The sequence below is a fragment of the Balaenoptera acutorostrata genome, chromosome 20 (assembly GCF_949987535.1).
Source record: "Balaenoptera acutorostrata chromosome 20, mBalAcu1.1, whole genome shotgun sequence".
NCBI classification, from domain to species: Eukaryota; Metazoa; Chordata; class Mammalia; order Artiodactyla; family Balaenopteridae; genus Balaenoptera; species Balaenoptera acutorostrata.
The window spans coordinates 20,797,579-20,815,741 of record NC_080083.1 but is presented as its reverse complement, the minus strand read 5'-3'; positions in this window follow the sequence as shown (position 1 = coordinate 20,815,741).

The following is an 18,163-nucleotide window of genomic DNA, read 5'->3' as shown; positions in this document are numbered from 1 at the left end:
TCTCCGTAAGGCAAGAAAGCAGTTCCTCTGCTCAACTTCAGGCCCAAGCTTTGTGGGTGGGTGAAGATGGTGCCAGGCCCTGTCTCCCCAACCCAGCCATTGCCCCCCAGCTCCTCCATCACTCCTAGAGCAGCCCTCATGATCCTAAATGGTGTGAAGGCTGGAGAAATGAGGACGGGTCAGAGTGTCTCTCATCTCCCTGCTGGTAGAGACTCTGCTCTTTAATTTTTGGAGGGCTCCTGAGCCCCTCAAACATTTCCCTTTCCCCTCCTCAGTGCCCCTTAGTGCCTTGTATTTCCTGCAAGAAGCGCCAGGTGGGGGAGGGTCTGTGGGGTGGGCTTTTGGCACAGTGTCAAAAGGGTGGTGGCCTTGGCACAGAGGGCCAGAAGAATCAGGAGTAGTTGGGGCAGGATGCAGAGTTGGGGCAGGATGCAGAGTTAGGGCTGGGAAGGAGGCACTAGAAGGTGACCATTTTACTTCTTTCTTCCCACCTGTCTTAAATTCCACCCCTCACTTCTTACAATTAGGCTGAGAAGCCCAGTAACAGACCATCCTTCCTACACCTCAAAATAAACAGACTGCCATTGGATGGATGGACACTTGGATTCCCTCTGCTTTAACTGGGAGCTTGCTTTCTACCACAGGGGCTGTGGTTTAGCCAATCAGTGCAGGCATGCAAATGAGAGAATCCTGACTAGCCTTTTCCCTGGCCATTCATCAGCTGAGCTACAACCTTGGCTCTCTGATTGGTCCATCAGAAGACTGGGCTTGGGTGGTCAGGCTCAGTTAGTTTCTTTAATGGTCCAGTGGGCAGGGGAGAGAACAAAAGCATAGATAATTAGAAGAACACACACACGCTTTCAGTTCACTGGAATGCATTGCATCAAAATTTTGCAACATGTTTGACTTCAAAGAATATTAATAATTAGTGACTTCTGGACTTCCCTGGTGGCGCAGTGGTTAAGAATCCACCTGCCAATGCAGGCGACACGGGTTCAAGCCCTGGTCCGGGAAGATCCCACATGCCGCGAAGCAACTAAGCCCGTGCGCCACAACTACTGAGCCTGCGCTCTAGAGCCCGCGAGCCACAAGTATGGAGCCCACGCACCACAGCTACTGAAGCCCTCGCGCCTAGAGCCCGTGCTCCACAGGAGAAGCCACCGCAATGAGAAGCCCGCGCACCTCAACGAAGAGTAGCCCCTGCTCGCTGCAACTAGAGAAAGCCCGCATGCAGCAACAAAGACCCAACGCAGCCAAAAATAAATAAATAATATAAGTAAATTTAACAACAACAAAAAAAATAGTGACTTTTGCTAGTTGGAGGTTGTGAGGGTTTGGGAGAGGGTTGAGAAGGGCAGACCAGGACGAACATGGGATGGATAGGGTAGCTACCTCCTTCCCTCTTTCCCCCTACCAGTTACACTTCACATTATATTTTGTCTCGTTTTTGATGGTGTCATACCCCTTTCCTTTGCCCCCTCCTCAGATGTATTCACCCCGAGCTCCTCAACATTTAGCACCAAGGCCTCTGGGCGTGCCTGGAGCAGGGTTCTGTGTGCACAGACCAGACATGAAGATGGATTGTTCCCTGCAGTAAATATCGACTGATTCATAAATCTGGTTGCCAGATTCGATCAAAGTCGCTGTCTGTATAATCCAAGAGTGGGAAAATGCCAGCTAATTCTGTGCTGGGTTGGCTGATTCCCAGTGGAAGATGTTGCATAAACGTCAGTGTGTCTCAGCTCTGTGCAACTTGGGGGCTGTGTGAGGGGTTGGGGAGAACAGATCCTTCCAGCTAAGGAGGCAGGTGGCAAGGACTAGTTGAACCAAGGGTCAGAAGGTTCCTCAGGGCAGGACTGTGGCCCCTTCTCCCCGACTGTCTCTGCGCCCCCTCCCCCCAGCTTGAACCTGTCTCTACAGAAACCACAGTCGGGCTGAGCATCTGGATGAAAAGCAGAATCAGCCAGCCCATCACCCAGATGTTTCTAAATACCTAGAGCTTTGTACAGAGAAAAAACACCCTGACAATGAGGAATTTTCACTTTTCATCCAGATGTTGGATGTCAGGTAAATACAGCCTTGGGTGCTCTTAATTGCTCTTTCCTAGAACTTCCTTACTGACTCAGGTACCACAGCCCCTGTGGGGAATTTACTAGAAGGGAAAAGGCAGTTGTTCTTGCTGGCACATACCCTTTGGGTGCCGTTGGTCTGTGGCTGCCTGTTGACTCTGAATATGTTTTTCTCAAAACTTCTCTCTCATCTCTCTCTCTCTCTCTCTCTCTCTCTCTCTCTCTCACACACACACACACACACACACACACACACACACACACACACCCCTCAGTGTTGGTCTAGACCCTCTTGGTTGAATAGAAGCAGATGCTGCAGTGGAGAGAAATGTGAGGCTGTAATTACGTGATAATTGGGACCACACAGTGGAAATTTCCTCCCTGCCCTGGCTGGCCTCCCACTGCCCTCACTCACACACTCGTTCACAGTTGGGTGGTCTTACAGGTGCCTGGATGTCACCAGCGGTTGGTGTTTGCCGCTTCCAAACATCCACCCAGACTGTGACCCAGGTGATGCCCGTTTCTGCCTTTGGAAAGCTGAAGACCTCATTCAAGGACGATGCATGTATGCACCAGGCACTGTTGGAAACTCCAGGAAGAGAGCAAAACGGACAAAATCCCTGCCCTCACAGAGCTTATGTGGGACAGACAAACAAATACACGCATCCATTAGGACAAAATATACCATACTAGACGGCCAGAGGTATTAAGTAGAAAAGGTAAGAACATGGGGTTAGGCAACTGTGAGCTGACTTGCAATTCTAGGGAAGAGATGAGTCAACCATGTGAGGTCTGGAGGAGGTGCAGGCAGAGGGACCTGCAATTGCAAAGGCCCCGGGGCAGGACTGTGCCTGGGGTATTTGAGGAATAGTGAGGCGGCAGATGTGGCTGGGGAGGAGCAAGGACCGAGGACAGAATAGGGCCTGAGGTCACTGAGGTCACAGGTCATACAGGGCCCTGACGGTCATCTCAAGACCATGGGCTTTTACTTGGGTGAGCACCAATCCCACGGAGAATCCTCCTAAGACCCAAGCTCTAAGGAGAGAGCAGCTTCATTTCTCTACTGCCAGCGGCTCCTCCTTCTCCCCCTCCTCCATCAGTGCAGGACTTTCTGGAATGGGGGCGGGTCCTTCCACGGCCCTGGCACAACTTGCTTCCATCTAATTCTACTTTGATGCCACCCACCCCCATGGTCCAGGGCCACACCCCTGTTCAGGTACAGGTGTACAGGTATCTTAGGCTTGGAATGGCCTTGGAATGGCTGGCCTGTCCACACAGGCGGGGTCAGCCTCCAGGGGAAGAAAAGAAAGGCCTGATCCCAGGTGAGTGTCTGATCCGCTGATGCTGCCGGCTGGGGTCCACGCTGGTCGGCAACAAGGTCGGCCGTCTGCTGATTTGCATGGCCCCAGGCACTCATGACAGACAGCATTTTTTTTTCCAGTTAGTGGATGGAATGGTCCCTCAGTCCTACTCTGATCCTGTCCACCTGGCTCCTTCCCAACCTGTGGAACTTCAAAAAATCTAATCTGAGGGGCATAATGGGAAGAGTGTGGGCTCTGGAGCCAGACAGCTTCTGATCCCAGATCTACCTTCTATCTGCTGTGTGATCTTGAACAAGTTGCTGGGTTCCTCTGAGCCTCAGTTTCCTCATCTGTAGAGTGGGCATAGTGGAATGGTGGCGGCCTCGCGGGATTGTTGGGAAGGCTGGATGCGACCGTGTGTGTGCAAAGGGCCTGGCACCTAGCAAGCCCTCAGTGAACCTCGAGCTCTATGATGACAGCAGCCAGAACAAAGGGTAGATCCTGGGATCCCGGCCTCATCTGGAATGTCAGGGAAGCAGAGGCACCAGGGCCACTATTTCTTAGTGCCTGAGGTCCTGCTTGGGGGCCAGGGGGCTCTGGAGGCAGCTGTGTTCTAGCACTGCCCACCAGGCCCAGCCACCAGCTCTGTGGTCACACAGCGACTGTCCTCATAATTGTTCTGGTCTGTGCTGTAGGTGGTTTGGATTCTGCCTTCTTTCAGGTGATGCTCGTTGATCTAATTCCCTCCTGTTTTTCTCTTTAAGCACATAGTTGTGCTGCAAGTTATAAAAAACGACCATCTGCAGCAGAGTAAAAATAGAGGAGTCCAGAGGACGGGCATCAGGAGACCTGGGTCCTCAGCCCACCTGTGCTCTGTGACCTTGGGCGGGTCTCCTCTCCTCCTGGGTCTGAGCAATCATTTCTGTAAAAGCAAGAGCTCAGCCCAGAGGATCAGGGGGTCCCTCTGGCTGGGAAAAAAAAAATCTATTCTGAGGATCAAAAAATAAATAAATCAAACCCCAGTTCTACTGCCAAAGTTGAAAGCCTCTCATCTGTGAAAAGAGGATTTAAATTACCCTGTGTTTAAAAAAGAAGAGAGGGGAAAAATTTAATGGGGCTTAGAATGGAAAGTCCAAGTCAGACCCTGCTCTACAGACAAAGGGGGTGAAAGAGGACGGGATTATTATCTTCAGCATCTGAGCATTTTGACTGTGAGCTCTACTTTAAAAGGTTTTGCAGGTGTGGGAGGGGGTGGAAGAGTAACCCGCACCTGAGAGTTTCAGAGTAGGTGCTAAGAAGGGGAGGAGGCGGGCCCCAGAATGGGAAACGGGAAGATGGGGGCCTCAGGGGGAGTCTGGCCGAATAGGTCTGGTCTGAGGGTGTGGGGTTAGCTTGGAGGCTGGGCTGGCAAGGAGTCATTTTCTCAGGCTAGAGGGGGAGTCAGCTTGGCTGCGGAAAAGCCTGGCAGATGGTTTCTCTCAGTGAGTTAGCCTCACTGTCCTGATTGGGTCTCCAGAATATGCAATTGCTTTTCCCCTATTCAGTTTGTTTGAACATCAGTGCAGGGTAAGCGGTAAGGACGTTGTGCCTGGGCAAACTGGGGCTGGGCAGGACCAAATCCGTGTGCGCTGGGGAAGAGCCCAGATAAACCAGGAATGAATCATTGGAAGAGGCCATGGGGGGAGAGGTGGGGTAGCGGCCCATCCCAAGATGTTGGGGGTAGGGGCTTTACCCAGCTGGAGGACTGGAGAAATCAAATAACCTGCTCTGGACCACAAAGGACAGAGATCTGTGGGCAGGGTGTTCAGGTGGAGGGACAGCAAGAGCAAAGGCTGGCAGGTATAGGTCTGTTTGAGGATCAAGAAGTGGCCCAATGTCAACCGTTGTTCTAGGCTCACTGCCGTCTCTTAGAGACCCTGAGCCCTTAGACAGGACAGTCCCATGTCCAAAGAACTCCATCTCTTGTCGGCACAGCTGATTGGACCAGACGTAGACCCCTGACCTATGCTGAGCCAATCAGAGCCCTGCTCCTGGGCATTTGAACCCTGAGAACTAGTCAGATGGATGGTGGTGAGCAGGTGAGTGGGCAGGAAGCTCATCCCCGGGGCGGGAACTGGTGCCAGCCCGCATTATTGGTGCCAGCCCATGTCCAGGCGGGGCTATGGGGAGGCAGAGAAAGCCGGCGTGCTTGAGGAGCGGCAGGGAGCAGAGAGAAGCCTGGGGCCCCGAGAGGTGTCCTGTGTGCTTCCCTTAAACTCCCTTGAGTGAGTATGAGTGGCTTTACGTTCCTGGCCATCAGCAGTCCCTGCACGGAGACCCCTGGCTTGCTGTAGGATGAGGTGTGTAGGCTGGGATGTGCCAGGTGTTAGAAAATGAGCCTGAAGACTTTGGGGCCAGGCTGGGCAGGGTTTAGATTGCTGGGCTGTGAGACCACAGATTCCGCGCGCGTGTGTGTGTGTGTGTGTGTGCGTGTGTGTGTGCGTGCGTGTGTGTGTGACTGAAGTTTCTGAGCAGCCCTGGCAGCCCCAGTGTAGTGGAAGGGAAGTCCCTGAAGTTTAGGCCCTGAGTGTCCCCAGAGAGAGAGCCTCAAGGGCCAGGGGGCAGCTCAGACAGCCTTGCTGGGTGCTGCCTGCAGGGCCCGAGCCCAGATCACAGGCATGAAGGGGGCACTTCCGGTCTGATTCCCTAGCAAACCACCTCCTTCCAGTACGGTCAGTCTCAGGTAGCTGACACCCCCCAACCCCACACCCAGTGGTCACCAGCCATCCACAGGTTCATCCCTGCCCAGCCCACAAAAATAAGACCCTTCTCCAGTCTCCAGCGTGGTGGCCTCAAAGGAGCTCAGGATTTGGATTCTGACAAATCTGAGTTCAAATTACGGCTCACACTTACAGTGGTGTGACTTTGAGCAAACCCCTTAACCTCTCCTAACCTCCCAGGGCCCTCATCTATAAATCATGTTCGATGTACTTCTTCCTAGAGTTGCCATGAGGATTAAACAATATGGCGAATGTAAGAGGTCAGCATACGCCTGGCACCTTGTACATATTCAGAGAACTTCCTTCCCTCCCCGCCCCCCCCAAGAGAGTAGGTCTGGTTAGGTGGACGCAGCTCTCATTGCTGCGTTGTGAGGTCCGAGAGCGCAGGATCCTAGCCCATCGCGTTCACTCTCCCATCCCACGGAAAAGGGAGGGCCTGCCTTTTGCATCTGGCAGAGCTGGCTTTCGTGCTGCTCAGTGCTGGCTCTGTGGCCCCAGGCAAGTTCATGGGGAGCCTCTGTGGCCTCAGCCTGGATATCAGGCTTCCACTTTCCAGCTGCTGAGAGTGGGTGATGCTGTGTATTCAAGGCCAAGCCCAGTGGCTTAGATCCGTGCTCCACAGAAGGGGTGTAACTGGATCCGCAGCACCAGCCCCCGGCTGCAAACACCCAGGGTGGCCCTGGTGTGCAGCTTAGAGCTGCGGCAGCCTCCGGCCTCCCTCCTCTGTCCCCCGTAGGGTGACAGGTGGGAGGGGGGCCTGATAGCCCAGGTGGGAGAAGAGGCCTGCCCCGGAGAAGATCAGATGGCCCTGAGCAGCCAGCCTGGCCCATTCTCCAGCACCTGCCCCTCTTCTGGGAAAGAAAAGACGAAAAACAAACCTTGCTGTCATTAAGCAATTAAGTGGAAATCAAATAAGCCCAAGGACAGAAAAGCCAATTAATAAAGGAGCAACAAAAACTAACGGAATCATGGGGGCTGCGGGAAATACTGAGAAAACACAGACAGGGCCGGATGCTGGAGGCTGTTGGGAGAAGGCTGGGCTCTGGGCTGTGGCATCTGAACGCAGAGGAAGGCTGAACGCAGAGGAAGCCCTGCAGGCCCCTGAAGATGCTCTGACAGGGAGGATGCCCTAGTCCGATGGGGGAGACACAGGCTAGCCCGCGGGAGCTCCCGGACTTATGGAGGAGACATGGCCTCTGCCCTGGAAGTTAGGGATTTCAGTTTATTAAGCTGCTGTTATATTTCAGCCCTTGTGCTATGTATTCTTATACAATATTAATTCTTGAAAAGTTCTTACTCTCAACTTGACCATCTCATTTGATGTAAAACCCAAAGGGCCCCCTATGGCCCGCCAGGCCCTAGTTACTGTGACCCCCTTTGCCTCTCCAAAGTCCTCACAACTTGCTTCCTTTCACCACCCTCGTGTCCTTGCCACTCCTCACTCTCCAGGCACACTCCTGCCTCAGGGCCTTTGCATGTACTGTTCACATCTGCCTGGAATGTCCTTCTCTTGATATGCATTCACAGGCCTTGATCCATCCACTCACTTCATTCAGCTCAACTGTCACCTCTTCAGAGAGGCTTTTCTTGACCACTTTTCCTAAAATAACCTCTCACCCCACCCTTCAGTCCTTATACCCTTCCCCTGCTTATTTTCCTCCATAACAGTTATTCCCACCACCTGACATTTAATATATTGATTTGGTTCTTTTCTATCTCTCTCCCACTAGGAAGTAAGTTCCATGAGAGGAAGTCCTTGCATTATCCCCTGCACTTAGACTCATTGTATAGTAGGTGGTCCATGCATAGTTGTTGAATGAATGCGATAGCTGAAGCACAGAGAGGTTAAGTCTCTTATTTAGGGTCATCCCAGCATTGAGGGGCAGAACAATTTGTGAGCTGAGACCTCCTTACTCTCCAGCCCATGCCCTTTCGCCCTCAGTACGCTGCTTCCCTGGCTTCCGTGGCTGTTGGCATAATGTGGTAGGCAGACAATGGCCTCTCAGAGACGTCTACATCCTAATCCCTGGAACCTGTGAATATGTTAGGTTACATGGCAAAGGAGAATTAAGGTTGCAGGTGGAATTAAGATTGTTAATCAGCTGACCTTAAGGTAAGCAGAGTGTCTTGTATTGGGTTGGCCAAAAAGTTCGTTTGGGTTTTCCTATAAGATGTTACAGAAAACCCAAATCAACTTTTTGGCCAACCCAATATTATCCAGGCGGGCCCAAAATAATCACAAGGGTCCTTAAATATGGAAGAAGGCAGAAGAGGCGGAGAGGATGTGATGGCAAAAGCAAGGTTGGAACAATGCAGTGTGAGGGGCCACGAGCCAAGGAATGTGGGCCGCCTCTAGAAGTTGGAAAAGGCGAGGGAACAGATTTTCCTCTAGAGCCTTCAGAAGGGACACAGCCCTGCTGACACCTTGATCTTAGCCCAGCGAGACTCATTTCACACTTCTGGCCTCCAGAACCATAGAGTAATAAATATGTTTAAGCCACCAAGCTTGTGGTGCTGTGTTATTGCAGCAATAGGAAAAAAACACATACAATGATCTCAGGGTGGGAGCCCAGCCACAGGACAGAGACAGAAGGGGTGGTTGAACCTGGGGACAGCACAGTACACAGACCTTCAGTAAACCTGACACACTTTGGGTTTGGGGAAGGCAGCTGGGAGAAGGGGCTGCCTGTGGACTGGGGTAGAGGGGAGGCCCAGCAGGAGGACATCTCAAGCCTACATTCTTGACGATGTTCCCCCTGCCAGGACTTGGGTGGGGTAGGACCTGGCTGGGTGGAGAGATTTTGTCCAGAGCACCATGAAGACACGCCACTGACCCACAGTCCCTGTGTCAGGGCAGGGCACTTTGCCCTCGTCCCATCCCCTCCATGCCTGCCTTTGGCTCACAAGTAAGCACACACATACCCCCATGGGTACCAAGCTGTAATGGACCTTTGACTCTGGCCTGAGTGAGGCCTGGGGGATGGGCACTGTGTAAGGATAGGGCCTGGGCTGGAGAGAGAGGCCAGCTAGGAAGGCAAGTGAGGGCAGCAAGGACAAACCCCTGGATCACTGCGAAAGTCACTCCCCAGTCTGGGACTTAATGCCTTGTTCACAGACATTAAACCTCCCCAGTTTGCCCCTCGGAGATTACCAGGTTGGAAGGGGGGACCTGACATGAAGGCACTGTGTAGGAAGCAAGAGGCAAAATCACGTACTGATCCCTTCAAAAGGTGAGGTGGCCACACAAGGACTCAGGTCCTGGACGCAGCAGACAGCCCTTAGCCCTGCTCCCGCTGGCTGGGCGTCCTGGGGCAATGTAGCCTGAGCCCAGCTTCCGTTGCCTCACCTAAAAAATGGGGATGGTAATTCAGGTCCACCTGCAATTCAGGAAGTCAACAATGTCGGAAAACTGAGTTTTGTTTCAAAACTCATTTGGTGAAAAATTTGACCTGCTGTGAGGCTGTAACCAGAGAGTTTACTCGCTTTGCTTCATGTCAATAATCACGCGTTTAGCCGCAGATGCATGTCTCTGATTATGGGGTGCACCCCTGGAGGCATCATGAAATAAACAGAACATGCACTGAAGTACTTTTCAAAAATCTGGTTCCAAGGATTCTGGAAAATGGATTTGAACCTGCAGCATCTACTCTGTGGAGCAGAAATGAAGCAGTCCTTTCGTGGCTCCTGGGACTCAGTGCGCCCTCAACAAATGCCCAGGTGACCCCTGTCAGGAGGCGGTAGTATTCTCATTTTACACATCAGAAAATAGAGGCTCAGAAAGGTTAAGTAACTTTCTCAGGGTCACCCAGCAGCTAAATGGCAGAGCTGCAGTCCTACAAAAGTTACGCTCTTAGACACTATGTAAGACACTCAATTATGTTGCCTATTGTCAGGTGACTTGTTTTTCCCAGAGCCAACCCAGAATGAGTTCTAGCCAGTGACTTGTGCACTGCCCACCCCCCTTGGCCCTTGCCCCTGCTGGACACAGGACTCAGGGAAAGGCTGGCTGGAGTCCTGGGCTCCTCTTCTCTGTCAATTTGACGCAGGTGGAGTTTGGGAAAGCACAGCTACCACATCCCTGGGTGACTGTGGCCTTGTGCCGAGAGCTGTTAAGTACCAGCGCTGGGAAACGAGCTGCCGTCCAGTAGCCTCTCCTCCCGCGGCCATGCTTACCACGGCCTCTGGACGTCGGTAGGGCAGGCTCCTGCTTCGTCACAGCTGGTGGGAGGGTGCAGGCTCCTTCTTTGTTATCTGGAGCTTGTGTGGGCTCTGAGTTTATCGAGTCGGGGAACTGTGGGGTCAGAGAGGGCTGAATGGAGGTGCCTCGGCACCAATAGACCACCTTGGGCCCCGTGGGCCCCGTCCCGTGACACCAGGGTCCCGGCTCTCCGGCACAGCTAGGCCACTATGTGTAGCATGAATGGGGAGCTTGATGGCAGTGGGCAGTTCAAAGGGCCAGAGCAGCCCACACATAGATCACCACTGAGGAGCAAGGGGAGAGAAGGGTGCCTTGTACCCAGCAACACCCACAGTGCCCCTGGGCCCAGCCCTGGAGACTGAATTGGGACCAGAAGGGACTGCAAATAAGCTGGGTGATGCAATCAGGATCTAAGAGCATCTCTGTTGATTGGAGCAAAGACCAGAATCTGAAAAGATGAAGCTTAACAGGGACAAAGAGGACATCCTGCTTTGGGGGTCCCAAGAGCCAAGGCTGGGCCAGCAGGAGTGACAAAGACCTGGGGGTTTAGCAAGTAGTCAGCTGATACCAGGCAGCAGTGATTCTGTTTTTTTTTTAAATTGAAGTATAGTTGATTTACACTGTTGTGCTAATTTCTGCTGTACAGCAAAGTGACTCAGTTATACACATATATACATTCTTTTTTAATATTCTTTTCCATTATGGTTTGTCTTAGGAGATTGGATATAGTTCCCTGTGCTCTACAGTAGGACCTTGTTGTTTATCCATTCTACACATAATAGTTTGCATCTGCTAATCCCAAACTCCCAGTCCCTCCCTCTCCCTCTCCGCATTCCCCTTGGCAACCACAAGTCTGTTCTCTACGTCTGTGAGTCTGTTTCTGTTTTGTAGATATGTTCATTTGTGTCATATTTTAGATTCCACATATAAGTGATATCATATGGTATTTGTCTTTCTCTTTCTGACTTACTTCACTTAGTATGATAATCTCTAGTTGCATCCATGTCGCTGCAAATGGCATTATTTTGTTCTTTTCGATGGCTGAGTAGTATTCCGTTGTGTGTGTGTGTGTGTGTGTGTGTGTGTGTGTGTGTGTGTGTATCACATCTTCTTTATCCATTCATCTGTCAATGACATTAGGTTGTTTCCATGTCTTGGCTATTGTGAATAGTGTTGCTATTCATAGGGGTGTGTGTATCTTTTTGAATTATAGTTTGGCCAGGTATATGCCCAGGATTGGGATTGCTGGATCATATGGCAGTTCTATTTTTAGTTTTATGAGGAACCTCCATACTGTTCTCCATAGTGGCTCAGGCAGCAGTAATCCTTTTTTAGGGGCTGGCAGGGAGAGGTACATACACCCAAGCAGCTAACTTCTCCTGGGCTCTGTTCATACACAACAGCAGCCAAAATCAGGGGCAAGCTTGTTTTTCTTTGGGCAAGTCCAGTTCTGAGTGAAGATTTAGGAAGGATATTGACAAGGTGGGCCAGTCCAGAGGTAGGCACAGGAGGGGCCTTGAAACCTATTTGAAAGGAGGGCCTGGGACTGACACCAGACATTGAGATTTAGAGTCAGGGATAGGAACTGCCTCTCTTGAGAGGTCACCCAGTCTGTTTTTAGGCAGGGGGGAAACCTCAGGTCTAAAGGCTGGAGGGCATGGAAAACCATGAGGGACTCAGGCTAGAGACAAAGAAGAACTTTCTAAATCCATAGGAATACCAGTGCTAAGGTTTCACCTCCCTCAGGCTTCTGTTAAGAATAAGATGCTCTCCATGGGTAGGTGGGCTGACTCAGCGTGGGTCATGGGCCGAGGCATGGCCCTCCCATGCCCAGGGTGTGGCTATGAGCTGGCACTGAGCCAGGAAGAGAGGAACACGGTGGGGAATGGGGTGAAGAGCCAGGGACCCGCTCCAGACCGGCAGCCTCAGCTGGCTCCCAGGCCCGGAGGGGAGGAGGCGGGCAGGGGTCTAGCAGGCACACTCTCCCTTTTAATTACCCCTCAGCCTAATTAGTCTTCCAGCCTCCCCTCCTGCTGCTAGGAAAAGGCCTTTGTTTGCTGTCTGCATGTTTACCAAGCAAATGGTTTTTAAAAGCTTTCATAGACACAGAGAACCCATTTAGGAGGCTCGGTGGATAAAATTATTTATAGAGTTTAATGGTTATCGTTCTCATGCCTTTAGGAAATCAGGAGCCATGTGGGTGGTGGGTCTGGGGGGGCCAGGATGCTTCTGCCGGCTGCACCTTCTCCCACTGCCCTCCCTCCTCCTCTTCCTCTCTTCTGGACAATCCTCTTGCTTCCGTCCTTTCTCTGCCTCTGTCTCTTCTGCACCTTTTCTGTTTTCCTTTTGAAATTACCCTTTAGCTCACTCTGTGTCTCCCCTCGTCCCTTCCCTTCTTCCTCTCTCTCTCTCTAGCTGTTAGATTCCCTGTTTTCTCACTGCCTGTCTTCCTCAAGGTCTATATTTGGATTTGTAGGTGTATCTCTGTCTTTCTCTCTGTGTGTTCTCTGTCTTGGTGAATCTCTCTGGCTCTCTGTCTTTTTCTCCGCTTCTGTCTGTGTAAGTCTACATCTCTGTCTCTCTCTGTCTCTTCTCCATCTCTCTCTTTCTGTCATTTATCTTCCCCATCTCTTGGTCTCTGTCCCCGGCTTTTCCCCTCTCTCTTCATCTCTCCACCTGCATCCTGTGTACTTTGTCCAGACAACCGCATGGGCCCAGGCATTGGTGGGCAGCTCCTTTCCATAAGGGCCTTTCACACGTGTCTCCTACCCTAGTGCGAGGGCATCCGAGTGGCTGGTGGGTTGGGTTCCTGAGTGTCCTGGGCCCACCGCCTCCGCTGGGGCGGGTCCTCTCATGGGTCAATTTGTGTGGGGTCTTGAAGGTGGGACCCTCTTCTTCTCCCGCAGGGACAAGGCCCAGAGTGGAAGTGCCTGCCGCCCAAGGTCACCCAGGGGTGGAGGGGAGAAGAGAGAGGTGAGACTGGGGGCCAGTGCACCCCTCAGGCTGAGACCATGAGACAGAGGGTAGGTCATAAGGGGGGCGTAAGGGACTCCCAAGGGTCAAGGATTCCAGAGGAAGCTCTTGGGAACTGGGTAGAACTTTGAAGTTCCTCTGAGATCAGGTCCACTGAGGCCCACCCCAAGCAGGTCTCTAGCGACCTTCCCTCCAGCCTCTGATACAGACCTTCGGGGATAGGAAACTCCCTACCTGTTAGACAGTTGTGCCCAAGGAAGCATCTTCTCTACGGGGAGTCCCTCCTGGCTGTGTCTGTGTGAGGAAGGTCTGGAAGTGGAGAGGCGACAGGCCCCTCACTCTGGGAACACCTGGTCTGATGGGGAAGATGTGGACTCCACATGTGCAGTGTGTGTGGAGTCCTGGAAAGCGGTCTTTGGAGCGTGGAGACAGACATGCTGGCGCTGGTCCTGATTAATGTACTACTAACTGTGCACCCTGGGCTAGTCATTTCACCCTGAGGACCCTGGTTTCTTCTTCTGGAAAATGGGATTGGAGATAACACACCTACATCTCAGGGTTGACGGCAATATGACATGGTGATGGACAGCCCGAGCTTAGGGTACGGGTGGCTAATATGAATTAGCCCTGTGTCCTAATTCACATTCTCCCTACTTCTTAGCTGTGTGGTCTTGTGCAAGTTACTTGACCTCTCTGAGCCAGTTTCTTTCTCTATAAAATGGTGATAAAAAACAGTCCCTTATACCACTGATATGTTGTGATAACAATTCAATGAGGTGCTGCATGCCTGATGCTTTGCTTGCACAAGTGACTGAACCTCTCTGTGCCTCAGTTTCCTCATCTGTAAAATGGGGATGATAATACTACTCACCTCCAATGGTGGTTGTGAGGACTAAATGAAATAGCACATGTAAATCATTCGGACCAGTGTCTGGTATAGAGCAAGCACCACATGAGAGTCACCTATTGTACTCAGCACAGTGCTTAGCCCATAATAGGGTAGGATCTCAACCCTATGGACTCTGACAACCTCCTCCTACTCCACTCCTTGAGCCCCAACATGTCCACCACGGGTGGTGGGGAGAGAGTGGGGCGGGGAAGGGGGACTGTCCTCTCCTGGGAAGATCTGGCTCCACTCTCCTGTTCATCCATCCATCCATCTTGCAGTCGAGCCTCCAAAAGCTCTTTAACGAGCCTCCAAGGGGGCTTTCAGATCATCTGCTTCCCGGGAGACCCGCTTGCATCTCGCAGCAGGGTGGAGCCCTTAGCGGGAGGTGGAGGCCGGGTGGGAAAGCATCCTGAGCAGAGTGGCAGGTGAAGGGGTCTCCGCCTCCACACTCCCTGGCGGGGTTGCCTGGAGCTCTAAGCCTCGGTGCCAGGAGCAGCCTGCTGCCTACATGGCCCCGTAACTACACCAAGGTAGACACAGCAAACTGGGCACAGGACTCCTGGGATTTTGGTGGCTGGGCCTTTGCAGTCAGTATGATCCTTCGGCCCCATTGACTCATTAAATGGCCCTGTCCTTTTTCCTTCTGGGGAATTGATGAGGTGAATCCAAATTGGGGTGTGTGGGATCCCCAGTCCTTGCTTTCTGGCTTTGTACTTGAACTTAGATTTAGAGACATTTTGAATCTCCTTAACATCTGGATTTCAATTTGCCAGTTTATAGGATGGAATTAACAATGCTGACCCCACTTAGCCTTTTATGGGGGGATTAATAATTAATAACAACAATGATCGCAGCCGGCATTTATTCAGAACTTACTGTGCGCTCAGCCCTGTGCTGAGACTTCTCAGCGTGGTCCTAGTTCACGTTCACAGCCTCATGAAGTAGGGGCTCTTATGGTCGTGTCCTCGGTGTGGGAAAACGGACAGGGGACACCTCGGCATAAGGCCACTCAGAGAGTAACAGGCGTATGATGCACTGCCCGCTGCTCTTTTCACTGACCCACACTGGGGCTCTAAAGACCCAGAGGTTTTGGTGAGGAAAAGATGCCCATTTCCTCCCTGGGGAAGGAGGCCCCAGTGTAAGGAAGTCTCCCCTGGGGGAGGGAGTGGCCGTTGAGGCAGATCAGCTGCCCAGGAGCCTTGCATCCCACGGGAGGATTTTTGGGCCAGGCTTGCTGGGCGGCTGGGGGTGGAAACATAGGGCCTCTCTGGTTCCTTAAGGCCCCATCTGAAGGCAGGGCCAGTTGTGAGATGAGTGACAGCAGGGCCGAGGCCTAGGGAAGGTGAGAGAGACCAGAAGGGGGAACCCTCCTGGTTGACTCTATTCTCAGAGCACCCGGCACATAGTAGGTGCTCATTTAATGCTGCTTGAATGAATGTCTGACCGAGGAACCCAGCAAAAGATCTTGCACCCCCTTTTTCCAGAGCCCTCCTCTGTGAGCCCCATGGTCTGGGCATGACTGGGAAGAAGGCCCCTTTCTGCTCGGGAGGAAGCACTGAAGTCTTTCCATGCCTCTGTTAGCAAAAACTTCATGAGAAGAATCACTAGGACCCCTCCCTCCTCACCCACCGCCGCCATGCCCGATGACAAGGGAACAAGTAGCTGGCAGCAGCAGTACTGGGGCCAGTCAGACATTTGGGGTCACACTCTTGCCACCAGGGGCACCCTGTCCCTAACCCCCACCATCCTAGCTTCCAGATGCCAAGCTGGCCGCAGGAGTATTAAAGGATAATTTATTTTGAAAAAGTACCATCATGACTCTCGTACCGGAACAAAATGAACATATGTCAAAGATTGTATTTAACTCATTAATTAGCTAGGGACCCCATGAGATGTTACAACCTGTTCAAAGGAGAATTCAAATTATCTCACGTATAGAGTCAAAGAAGGCGTCCTGAAATGAATTCACACATAGTTGAGAAAACTGACAAATCTAGTCTGTATCCACAGAACAACAATCAATGGCATACCTCTGAACACAATTTGCATTTCTATGGGCAAGAATTATTTGCGTTATTATCAGCTGGGATGTGAATGACAGCAGGGCGAGGGTTTAGGGAAAGAGCTGAGAAAAGGGGCCCCGCATTTGCATGTCTGCATGGGCAGCCTCCGGGCTTGGCTGGTCCACTCCCAGTGACAGGGCATCACCTGCAGGGACTGTGAACTGCACACCTGTGCCCAACCCGGAAGCGGGCTGAATCCAGCGGGCAATCTGACACTTGCTTTTACCTGTAAGTGAGCAGTTCGTGACCTGAGCGCTCTACGTGGAATAGTAAAATGATCTGTGCAACGGCACCCCTGGCTGAGGAAGGTGCCCTCTGTATCACGGACAAAGCACACTAGAGGTGATGCAGGCAGCGAATGGAAGGCCGGATGTAGGAGAAAATGGAAAGAGGAGGAGCCCTGGGTGACAGGAGGTTGGGAGCCTCCTTAGCAGGCGGGTGGGGGTGGGGAAGGAAGGAAAGGAAGGTTTGCAGGGACTGAGGGAGAAGAGGAGGGAAAGGGAGAGAAGAGGGCAGAAACAGAGAGGTAGCTTGACATGGGAGCAAAGTCCCAGCCTGGAAACCCGGGGCTGGGGTCCCACACTCGGCTCTGGCTGCCTGGCCTTGTGCGTGGAGCCCTTCCGGGCCTCAGCTTCTTTCTGGTTAAGGGGGGAGGATGACACAAGAGGACCTGCATGGCATCATTAATTCTGACTTCTCTTGGGTCTGGCCACACTCAAGAGCTTGGTGCTCCCCAGACCTGTCATGCACCTCTGTGCCTCTGTGCCTTTGTCCATGCTGTTCCCTTTGCTTGGAAAGCCTTTCCTTCCTTGCCTGCCTGGCAAAGTCCTATTCATCTCCCAAGGCCCGTTGTTGTTGGAACATCACCTCCCTTTAGCATTCAAGACTCTCCCAGGCGTTATGGAATGCTCCTCATCCCTCAGCTGCGGTGTTGTAAGTAGCTTATCTTCACAAGCAAGGGACTTAAAAGTCAGACAGACTGGGTCTAAACTCTGGCTCTGCCACCTCTGAGAGCAAGGATAGCCTCTAAGTGTTCAACTCTCTAAAATGACATTGGGACCATTTCACTCAAGTAATGGCACCCACCTTCACAGTGCTGTGATGTTCCCAGGGGACAGACTTGTAAATCTCTCAGCCCTGTCCCTGGAACCTGGGATGTGCTCAAAAAATGCTGGCTGTTACTATACACCTGTGAGATAGCACATCGTTCTCGGATCACTGGGGTCAGTCCTGTCCAGATGCCGCATTGAGCAGGGCTGTGTCTTCCTTCCCCGTGTGTCACCCCTGCCTAGCGCAGCACCTGGACCTTAGCAGGCTGGCAGTGAATCCCCACTGGATGTAATGACTTTGGATGACAGAAGTGGAGGGACAGGGAAGGACTGATAGAAGGAGAGAGACTTAGCCGGGCCAGGTGTGGAGGTCTGAGCTGCCAGGGATGGCGATAATTAGCTTGGGAGGGAGGGGAAGGCCCAGCTAAGGCTGGCTGCTGGTAGGAGAGCTGGCATCTGGTTGGGAGCTTCTCTCTCAGGACAAGAACCCCCCGGACTTCCTCCAGGACTTCCTCCAGGACACAGGAACTCTCCCGGGACGTCTCCGAGGATGGCTGGAGACTGGAGTTATGTGAGAGTCAAGCCTCGGCTTTCTCTAAGGGCCAAGAAAAGAAACTTAACGTTTATCCCAGGCTGCTGCTGCTAGGAGATGCTCTCTCCCTTCTCCTGGAGATGGGGATGTGGGCCAGGAGGGGAAGGAGCACTGTACTTGTCCTGTCCTAGTGCTGTCTCAGAGAACTGGGGCACAGAGAAGGGCAGCAACTTGGTTAAGGTCACACAGCAAGTGGACCCACAGGTAAAATGCATCCTCTTGCGTGGTCTCATTTCACAATCACAGAGTCGTGGCAGGTAGGGAGGCCAG